Source organism: Myotis brandtii, unplaced genomic scaffold (assembly GCF_000412655.1).
Source record: "Myotis brandtii unplaced genomic scaffold, ASM41265v1 scaffold466, whole genome shotgun sequence".
Taxonomy (NCBI): Eukaryota; Metazoa; Chordata; class Mammalia; order Chiroptera; family Vespertilionidae; genus Myotis; species Myotis brandtii.
Window position 1 is genome coordinate 1,676,142 of NW_005367809.1, and position 10,587 is coordinate 1,686,728.

General features: G+C 38.5%; 1 pseudogene; it reads left to right on the forward strand.

Annotated features, from left to right (window-relative positions):
* Positions 1-8,532: 8,532 nt before the first annotated feature.
* LOC102257223 lies at positions 8,533-9,320 on the forward strand (annotated as a pseudogene).
* Positions 9,321-10,587: the final 1,267 nt, after the last annotated feature.

Consider the following 10,587-nt stretch of genomic DNA (forward strand, 5'->3'; position numbering starts at 1 on the left):
TATTGAAAATATAGTTTAAAACATTAAGCAAATAAATGCAGTCAAATAGTTGGTTTAAGGGTAATTCTATTAAATTTGAGATAAACAATAAACATTTTTTCCAATAGTGATATTTTTACTCTAGGTAAAACTTAAAATCTACAAATAAGAGATCAATAATTAAAGAACAGCCCTGACTGGTTTGGCTCAGTGGATAGAGCGTCAGCCTGCGGACTGAAGGGTTCCAGGTTCTATTCCGGTCAAGGGCATGTACCTCGGTTGCGGGCACATCCACAGTAGAGGGTGTGCAGGAGGCAGCTGATCGATGTTTCTCTCTCATCAATGTTTCTAACTCTCTATCCCTCTCTCTTCCTCTCTGTAAAAAATCAATAAAATATATTAAAAAAAAAGAATTAAAGAACAGTAGGCCTTTGGAACTTCTGATTTTAGTGAAGTGATTAAAAAAACAAACAAGTAATTCTGGATAGTATTTTATGCATATAAACTTTCTCAGAAACAAAAAAATCTCACATTGTCAAAAGCAACATTTTACAATTTGTTTAAACAGGAGCATATGAAGTATAGAAACCAGTTAGTATATTAAAAAATAATAATAGTAGTAATACTACTAATAATGTGTTTAAAGTTATTGAAGAATTAGAGGACTAGCAGTTCAGAGAATAAAACTCATAAACACAAACAATAGTGTGATGGGAGGAGGAGAGGGTAAGGTGGGGTGGGAGGAGGTGGAAGAGGGCATAGATAGGATAATTGGGGAAGGAAGGAAATTTGACTTAGGGTGGTGAACATGCAATACAGTGTACAGATGATGTGTTGTGGAATTGTCCACCTGAAACCGGTATGATTTTGTTAACCAGTGTCACCTGAATAAAGTCAATAAAAAGGAAAAAAAAAAGAAACTATCATAGGCTTTTTGAATCTAGGTCACACCACTGCAGCTGAAATCCAGATTTAGGGAAATGTTACTTCTTTGACCATCACCATTAAGCAACCGTAAGGTGCCACACCCACAAAACTGGAGACTAGCTAGTCCTGCAACTGCCAACCCTCTCTTCTGCCAAAATCTGCTGGTTCATTCAAGATGAAGCCTTTTGAATCTTATAATATTGCCTGAAAGATGCAACCTAGTTTATTCTCACAACCTGGTAACAAAGGATGGGAGGTACAGATTTTTATCTTCTCTCCTTCAAGTAGAGGGAGATGAAATGGAGGTTGAGAGAGCCAAGCTATCATCTTGCACCTACATGGGCAGGAAGTCCAGGAGAGTGTATGAGGAATAAAGTTTTTTAAGTGCCTGAATAAAATGATGTATTTGACATTGAACCTTTCAAAGAATAATTTAAATGGACTTGTTTTGAAACTATTAGTTTCAAATAGGACTATTTAAAATATATATTTACATGGATTTTTAGAGAGAGAAAAAATGAGAGGGAGATAGGGAGAAAGAGAACAAGAGAGAGAGAGAGAGAGAGAGAGAGAAAGAGAGAGAGAAACATTTTTGTGAGAGTGAAACAACTATTGGCTGACTATTGCATGCCCTCTACCAGGGATTGAGGCTAAAACCAGGGCATGTGCCCTGACGTGGAATCAAACTGGCAACCTTTCAGTGCACAGGATGACACACATCTAACTGAGCCACACTGGCTAGGGTGAGGTAGCTCTATTTTTAAGAAGACATTTTATTTGAACAGTTATATAAGCCAACATCATTAGGCAGGATAAAACACAAAACCATTTGCATTCAATAATTATTTTCTTAAAATAAAATGAGGAACAGATAATCTCATTCTGACTCTGTCTCACACCATACAAAAACCTCACTTTACTTTAGTCCTACAGCATATAATTAATGTGACTAAATGAAAAAAAAAAGCCATATTAAAATGTCATTTTCAAAAGAATGGTGTCAGCATCATCAGTGTTATCTTTAAATCTTTACTTCAATGTTGAAAAATATAGAAGTGTAGGAATAAAGGAACTTAAAGAAGATCAAACTGAAAATAAGAAATGATACTTTGACCCTGAATAATGAAATTTAAATATGTGCTCACCAGTTGTGAAGAACAGCTAACATTTGTTAATTCTAACTGTACTCTCTTATTGTATTTATCTATATGCAAATGGACAGGAGATCTCACAGGGGGATGAATTGTACTAAGCTGAAAATCCACAAGTTATTCTAATGATTGAACAGATACATATTGATAGTAAGTACACATTTATAGTACCATCAACATTTGATTTATGTAGGCCATCAAATAAAGTAGAAAATACAAAATAAAAAAAGGGAAAAAACTATATAGTAGAGAAATAATAAAAACTGAACTTGGGCTCTGAGGAGTGGTATTTTGAAGTCTCAATTTTACAATCTTTTAAAATCCTACCTACCCTCAAATTTATACAAACTATCTGTGAATACAGACACTTTTATTTATAAGATCACTAGAGGCCTAGATTTGTGCACCAATGGGGGCCCTCAGACTGTCCTGTGAAGATTGAATAGCTGAAACCAGCAGTCTGACATCCCCTGAGGGGTCCTGGATTGCAAGAAGGTGCAGGCTAGGCCAAGGGACCCCACCGGTGCACAAATCCATGCACTGGGCCTCTAGTATGCATATAAGATCTTTGGTTAATCTCTTCCCACCCTCTCCCCTCTGTCCTTCCCCCATGAGATTCATCAGTCTGTTTCATGTTTCCATGCCTGTTGTTTAGCATCTGCCCGCAGGTGGTCAGTGCATGTCATAGCTTCCAGTTGAATGGTTGGACACTTAGCATATTAGCTTTAAATATATATATTAGCTTTATTGCCATAAATATTTCAAGTATCTTCAATAGTTTATATGTCAGATTTTCCTTTCATTTCATTTGATGTGGACACTTTTTCATTTCTATATAGTGGCCCAGTACACGAAATTCATGCACATTATAAGGGAATTAATTAGAGGAAATATTTTAATATTGCTATTTGCCCTTTCTCTATAATAAAAGTATCAGAGATGAAAGACAATTAGTAAAATGTATATGAAAATCTCCCTCTTGTCAGAGTCTGGGGCATGCCGTGGGACCTAGAGTCAAGTCTCTGCTCACCATCCACTCGCACTTCGAAAACACAGGAGACACAGACCCCCAGCCTGGCGCTGGGCAGGGCGTGTAGCCTCAGGACTCCTGGCCTGGCACTGGGTCAGGGGGCACAGCCTAAGGGCCCCCGTCAAGCCCTGACGGGTGAGGGGTTGCAGCCTGAGGTCCCCCATCAAGGCCCACCAGGCAGGGGGCATGGCCTGAGGTCCCCCGGCCCGGCACTGGGGTGGGGGGCACGGCCTGAGGTCCCTTGCCCATGCCAGGCGCCATGCAGCCTCTGGTCCGTGCTGTTTGGTTGTGACCTTACAGTGTCCTGGCTAATTTGCATATTCCTATATTATATAGATCAGTGGTTCTCAACCTTCCTAATGCCGTGACCCTTTAATACAGTTCCTCATGTTGTGGTGACCCCCAATTTCATTGTTACAAATTGAACATAATTAAAGCATAGTGATTAATCACAAAACAATATGTAATTATATATGTGTTTTCCGATGGTCTTAGGCGACCCCTTGTGAAAGGGGCGTTCGATCCCCAAAGGGGTCGCGACCCACAGGTTGAGAACCGCTGATATAGATAGATATCAATCTTTTTTTCACAGAATTACACTTAAAAATGTTTTACTTATTACAAGTTTACATTTAAAATAATCTAAATTAAAGTTTATAGTTTCCTTTTTTGCATTTACATTTTATTGTCTTAAACTTATTTGAATGAATGTTGTTACTCATTGATCTGATGTGAATGTGATTACCCTACATCTAACTTTGATTTCAGGTCTCTGGCATCACATTTTTTCCTTGATAATTTTGTTACATGATTACATAAATATCATGTTTTCTAATATATTTTATTAATTTCAGAAAAAAATGGGAGAGGGAAAGAGAGATAGAGACATCCATGATGAGAGAAAATCATTGATTAGCTGCCTTTTGCATGCCTCCCACTAGGGATTGAGCCCACAATCTGGGAGTGTGCCCTGACTAAGAATCAAACCATGACCTCCTGGTTCATAGGTCAATGTTCAATCACTTAACCACACTAGTGTGCAAGGTCATATATTTTTATAGTGTATCATGTATGCAAAACTAAAGTAATCTCTCTCTCTCTCTCTTTTTTTTTTTTTTTTTTTTTTTCTCTAAAATAGACAACTATTTTATTTTACTACTAGAGGCCTGGTGCATGAAATTTGTGCATGGGTAGGGTCCCTAGGCCTGGCTGGCGATCGGGGCCAATCTGTTGCACGATCGGCAGGGCGATGGAGGGGCCTCCGCTGGCATCTGCCTTGGCTGTCCTGGGGCTTACGGGCTGGGGCCAGCTCCTGCTATGAGCGTCTGCCCCCTGGTGGTCAGTGTGCATCATAGTGACCGTTCGATCTACCAGTTGTTCTGCTGTTGGGTCTATTTGCATATTAGGTTTTTATTATATAGGATTAGGCTCTAGAGTGTATTTCTCTCTTTTGTATTTCAGGTTTTTTGTTTGTTTGTGTTTAAACTCATTATTATTTTGTACTCCTTGAATTCCCTTGGTAAACTTTATTATTTAAAAAAAAAATATTTTTATTGATTTCAGAGAGGAAGGGAGAGGGAGATAGTGATAGAAACATCAATGATGAGAGAGAATCATTGATGGGCTGCCTCCTGCACGCCCCCCCCACCCCCCACTGGGGATCGAGCCTGCAACCTGAACATGTGCCCTTGACTGGAATCAAACCTGGGACCCTCCAGTCCACAGGCGGATGCTCTATCCACTGAACCAAACCTGCTAGGGCTTCTTGATAAATTTTAGAACTTCTCAACCATTCACTTCTACACTTCACATGTGTCCACTCGAATCATAGGGAGGGCAAGCAACTCCCTCTGGATTGGATTGAGTATATTTTAATGGTTGGCAAGTGAGGTAAATCAGGGCCAATCTGTCACGCAATCAGAGGGGCCTTCCTTTCTCTAGTGGAAGAAAATGCTGCATGTTTAAGCTAAATATAGTAAAGAAAAAATTTTCACTACTCTTTGAAAGTTGACGCCAACTTATTTCAGAGTGAATTGTAATTTTATTATGTTTATATATACATGTTATATATAATTTAGTAAATAAATTTTAACTGGAATAATCCTCAAGTTTGCCAGAAACTCTTTGCATTTTTCCTTTGCTTATGTCTCCAGAAACATTTATATTATAATGGAAAAGGAAAAAAATCAGTGACTTTTATGTGATTTAAAAGTGAAAATCTTGCCCTAGCTAATTTGGCTCAGTGGATATAGCATTGGTCTGTGTACTGAAAGCTCCCAGGTTCAATTCTGGTCAAGGGCACATGCCCAAGTTTTGGGCTTATCAATGATTCTCTCTCATCATTGATGTTTCTGTGACTCTCCCTTTCTCTCTGAAATAAATAAAAATATTTTTTAAAAATTGAAAGTCTTGATTTTAATATATTAAACTGAATAACATTCCTCAGTAGTGGCCAGAACAGCATAAAGTAACAGAGAGAAAACACAACCTTGTCCTATATGCCAGACAGCCACTAAGTCAAATGATGCTGCATTAGCTAATTTTGACATTCACATTTTTAAACTATTTGCCTATTATTCTCTCACTGACACATTTCTTTAGAGATAATGCAGTGAATTCAGATTCATGGTACTCACTGATATTTAGAAAAATTGAGAGAAGAAAATTAAGAGAAGATTCAATTTGTTGGGTAGTCTACTATCAGAAATCAAAGAACCAGTTACTTTAAAACATTCAGTGATAGAAAATTAATTTACTATCAATACAGAGAATAATCTTATAATCAAGTGCCTCGAAAGCCACAGTAGGAAACACAGAATAAAGTTACTAGTAGTTGAAGAAAAATGATAACATGTTTTATGATTTATATCTTTTAAAGGAATATATCTTATGCCAGAATATTATCTATTTAATCATAAATGTCTCAAATATACTTTTAAATTAATTGTTTTCAAAATTCAACATCCAAATTTTGTGATTAACCACAATATCTAAAATTGCATTAGCTATATATGTACTTCCTAATATAATTGGGTTAGTGCAGTTAAAATATATTACCTGACCAAAAATAAAAATGTGACAATAAAATACACAAAATTTAATAATTTATCTTAAGGTCTGGTTGTTAAAACCGAGGCCATTGGTTTTGTCATTAAGTGAGGAATGGATTTAGGTGAAAATATTTCCAAAATTTATAAAAGCTATTTTATTTCTTTTTTCTCATTAAAAGCTTTATTGAAAAAAAAGCTTCATAAAAGTCAGCCATTTAAGAGTACAATTTAGTAGCTTTAGAATCTTTTCATTGCCAAAAAAAAAAAAGAAGCCTGTGTCCATTAACAGTCACTCCTCTTTCTTCCCCTTGACCATGACAAACACAATTTATTCTCTATCTCTAGAGATTTACCCATTATGGGCATTTCATATTAATGTAATCATGCAAAAAATATATATGATCACTGCTTGCTCTTAGTGTGGTGTTTTCAAGGTTTTCCCATATCATAGCTATGCCACTGCTTCATTCCTTTGCATTTAAAAATAATATTTCACTGTATGAATGTACCATATATTTCAATCTATTCATCAGTTGATGGACATATGAATCATTTCCACTTCTGGCTATTATAAATAGTACTGCTGTGAATATTGGTGCACAGTTTTTGGCACCAATGTGATTTCAATTCAGATATTTTCAATTCTCTTCAGTTATACCTAGGAATGAAATTGCTGGGTTATATGGTAACTCCATGTTTACAATTTAAGTGTTTTCCCAAAGTGATTGCAGCATTTTATATTCCAACAATGTATGAGAGTTCCAATTTCTCCACAGGCTCAATAATACTTGTTATTGTCTGTCTTTGTTATTATAGTCATCCATGTGGGTATAAAGTGGTATTTTATTATGCAAATAAATTTGCAATTTAATGTGCAATTCCCTGCAGACTAATTATATTGATCATCTTTTCCTGTGCTTCTTTAGCATTTGATATCTTTTTTAAGAAGTATCTATTCAAATCCTTGCCTATACTTTAATTTGGATAGTTGTCTTCTTATTAATTGAGTTATAAGTTTTTTTCTATATTCTAGATAATTATCAGAAGTAAGATTCGCAGGTATTTTCTCAGATGCTTTGTGTTGAAAAGTTATTGTTTGATTCAATATTATTCTTGAGATTTTTGAGGAGCTAATTATGAGCTAATTCAAACACTTTTATCTGGCTCTATCTTCAAATAATCTATTCTTTAATTGATACTTTGATATTTTTTTACAACTGCTTGTTTTTGTTTTGCAGCAACTGAAATATTTTTATAGTCAACTGTAATTTTTGTTTAAAATAAATAATGTTCATGCATTATTTTTTTTTACATTCTATAGGTATTAATTACAATGCAGAAGTTGCATTTATTAATTTCAAAATTGTTATATTGCATATTCTGCCTTTGACCTAGACAAATAATTCTTGAAATAGAAGTTTTGACATATTTATTGTTTTCTTTTCCCTCTTGGAAATTATAAACACATAGGAAAAAGTTTTTACAAAATTTGATGTGGTTTAAGGCTCTCTGGGTCAAGAAAAAAATTCTACCAATTAATATTTTAGAGCAAAAATTGAATAATTGATATTTATTTCAGACCACTTAAAGTATTGAAATAAATGCATAATAAAAATCTTTGGAAGGATTATCCTCATGGATGTCACTGCTTTCTATTTCTTTAATCTTATTCAACCAACCTGGACCCTTAAAACTGGATTTAAATTTGTTCTAAGTGGGAAGAATGGGGTTAATTGGAAAAATGAAATAATGGGAAATTCTTGATAGGCTTAGGGTATGCTTTGGGAAGTGGTTTAGGTAAGGGAGAGGCAATAAACGTAAAGATAGGGGATTGGCAAAAGAGCAAAGAAGGATGATTCTCTGGGTAAAAAATTGTTTGAAATACTCAAATAAATACCACCATTACCATGATGAACCAAAGTTTATAACCTACAGTTCAGAAAATAATTTATAGTAAATTTTCCAATAAAATTTCTCTGAAGTTGCAGTAAAATTATAAAAGACCATAATGTTTCCACACATCTATATATATAAAAAGCCAGTGTCCAAGACGACCATGACAACCATGACAACCAAATGACTGGTCACCAAGAGGGGCATTGAGCACCTCTCGGTCCATTCCCCCCCACCCCCCGCCCACTCTCCGATAACGGGGAAACGAGGGTGAATGCTGTGGTGGGGACAGGTGAGCGGGTGGAAGGCAGACCGCTTGGTCCCTCCCCCCACCCTCAGGCTTCAATGATTGGTGGTGCGGAGGGAAATGGGGACTGGCAAACGGGCTGAACATGGTCCTGATGGCAAGCTAGGTGGTCAGTCCGGAGTAGGTTTGGAGTGTGCTGGGGAAGGAAGAGGAAGATCGATTAGAAAACGGCATCACCACCGGCCTCGACCCGAAATGGCGCTGCTAGCCGAGCACCTGCTGAAGCCACTGCCTGTGGACAAGCAGATGGAGACTGGGCCCTTCCTGGAGGCGATGTCCCACCTGCCTCGCTTCTTCGATTGCCTTGGGTCCCTAGTGTTTATGCCCATCAAGGCAGACATAAGTGGTAACATCACGAAAATCAAAGCTGTGTACAACACTGACCCGGCCAAGTTCCTGACCCTGCAGAACATCCTGGAGGTGGAGAAGGAAATGTATGGAGCAGAGTGGCCCAAAGTGGAGGCCACGCTGGCCTGATGTGTCTGAAAAGGGCCCCCCGTTTCATCTAGGTCTTCCTGCAGAGCATCTGCCATGGGGAGCAGGACGAGAGCCACCCCAGCCTCATTCGCGTCAATGCCACCAAGGCCTACAAGATGGTGCTCAAGAAGTACCATGGCTGGATCGTGCAGAAGATCTTCCAGGCAGCGCTGTATGCCGCACCCTACAAGTCCAACTTCCTGAAAGCACTCGCCATGGGCCAGAACGTGATGGAGGAGGAGTGCCTGGAGAAGGTCTGCCTGTTCCTGGTCAACTACACGGCCAGCATCGACATCATCTATGAGATGTACACCAAGATGAACGCTGAGCTCAACTACAAGGTGTAGGCGTGCCCAGCGGCCGGCACTCCCAGAAACAGACCAGCCAGAATCACTGTGAAGCAAGCTGGCAGGCCGCCTTGACCTGCGTCCCCCAGAGCAGCCCAGAGTCTGGCTGGGGTTGCAGGGGACAGCCCTGGTTTCTGAAAAGTCATTTTCGGGGTCTATCCTAACAGCAATAAATAACCACCCTACTTCTGAATCACCTTTAATTTCACGGCAGCACAGATCGACTGCCTTCATTTCAGTGTTATAAGAATCAGTGAATGTTGCTAATAAGTCAAGTCCTAGGGTTTTCTGTCCCCATCCCCCCACGTGGTGCGTGACCCTGGGGAAGCCCTGTCATACACCTCATTTTAAAAATGAGGATCTGGTGCAGTGATGTTTCAGGCCATGTAAGGACCACGAGGAGTCTGACTTGAAATTATACAGGATTTTTTTTAAAGCAGACTGCTGTGTGCTCTCCTGTGGTTGCACAGCCCAGCGTCACAGCGCTGTCAGTATAGACCTCGCTCTTTCCTACTATCTTTTTCCAGACAGTTTTTTATAGTTGAAAACAACCAGCAAGCCTTTGATGACCTTGACCAAGGGGACTTTATTTTAAAGCTATCAGGTATGAGTAACTGACCACAGATGACTGAATTTGCATTCTTCTGCATAAGTATTTTCTTCAGAGACAGCCTACCCCACCGAAGAAACTACCTATCATGTCTGTTCTCTCAGAGGGGAGAACATGAGCCCTCCCGATGCCGAGACCCAAGGAAACACCTCCCTGCCTTAACTGTCCCTCCTGGCACTAACAAGAGCTGTATTTTGAAAGTGTTGGGGTGAATAGAGGGACCCCCAAAGAATTCATGTGTGTTAAAAACCTAATGAGGAACAAACAATTGGTGATTTTTATGCAAACACTAAATAATTCTTAATAAATAAATCTCTATTTTGGAATCACAAAAACAAACAAAAAAAACAACAACAAACAAACAAAAAAACCTTTGGAGATAGTGAAGGGCAGTTTGTCCAGACTGTTGAGAGCTCAGAATTAGAGTTTAATTGGGATAGAAGTCCTGCTAATAGCACCTGATGCCTGAAATCTGAGCACTCTGCTTTTAGGTTTTCTGGTTCAAGGATCAGGCCTAAACCACAGTCAGACATCCCCTGAAAGGTCCCAGATTGTGAGAGGGTGCAGGCTGGGCTGAAGGACCCACCCCCCCCTCCTGTGCACGAATTTCATGCACTGGGCCTCTAGTTTATATCATAACAGTCATGCATCAAATGGTGCTACAGAAGAGAAAGTATATTGTGGATAGGCCTCATATAATTCAATAGCCATTTGTAATCATAAACTAATTGTGCTCCAAAAGGTAAAATTAACTTCAACAAAATATATCAATCTTCACTGATGTTCCCAAATAACTTAAGTGTGTGATCAACTTTG